Below are 1093 nucleotides of genomic sequence, written 5' to 3' on the forward strand. Positions count from 1 at the left end.
CCCAGCTCTTCCCTGACGTCCCAGCTCTCTCTGTTTCCCTGCTTCTCCTCATCTTTCCCAAACTCAAATCAGTTTCTGGAGAAGAGGAGGCAGTGACCTTTTGGATGCATAGTTCCTTTCATGAGTGATTCCTTTGCACAGAGGGACTAAGGCATAATTTTTTAACTGCTAAGAAGTTATTATTATCTGCCCTATTGGAGGACACAGGTGTGTGTACTTCATGCCCTAGCCTGAGTCCACTTCATGTCTTAGCCTAATTTTACCTATAAGATTCCAGTATCCTCCCCACCAGGTTGGTAGGAGAACAGAAATATTAAAGCTACAGGATCATGTAATAATTGAAAATGTGGATAAAAGATTGTGTCCCCATCTGAAGGAAACAGGGTGAAAAGTAATTCCACTAGGCACTTGAAGCAAAGCAAACAAAAAAAGAGGTGTTGTGTTACACTAATAAATGTCAACATGGTAAGATTAGACAAAAGACCACATAATTTACATTTTTCTTGTTTCAGTATGAGAACAACCACCTCTTCCTATTGGATCACCAGCAATGCCAAGTGCCGAGGAGCCACCTAGGCCTCCGAGGGCATCTGCTTGCCTTTCTAACAAGCCGATGTGACTCATTTAAAGACTTTCTTTCACTGTATCCTAGAAATACTTTGCAGTGTGTTTTCAGTTGACAGCCCCCTGTGTGGGGATATGCATTGATTGGTGTGTGGAATTTTTCAACCAGCTGTCTTGGTGTGTTTGATGGAACAAGCATGTCAAGGTCCAGAAAATTCATGCATCAAGGTGTATGGTGGCCAAAGGAAACCTCTGCCCCCCTCCACTCCCCCTCACACAAGTATGAAAGAACCAAGGACATTAAAGACCTGCAGGAAGGGTTACTAATAGCCGTGCTTGAAGCCTTTCTGCTAAAGGTGAGCTGAGAGACATTGCAGAGGTGTAACCAGAAAACTGGTGAGTCCCCCCCCACAACTGATTTCAATTGGCTCTTTACTGAGGCAGTCTCAAAATCTATTGGCTCAGGCCCAAAGGCAGATCAGAATCACTGTCTGGCCTTCAGCACCTTTGTCTGGGCACTCTTGATGAC

Source organism: Bos javanicus, chromosome X (assembly GCF_032452875.1).
Source record: "Bos javanicus breed banteng chromosome X, ARS-OSU_banteng_1.0, whole genome shotgun sequence".
Taxonomy (NCBI): Eukaryota; Metazoa; Chordata; class Mammalia; order Artiodactyla; family Bovidae; genus Bos; species Bos javanicus.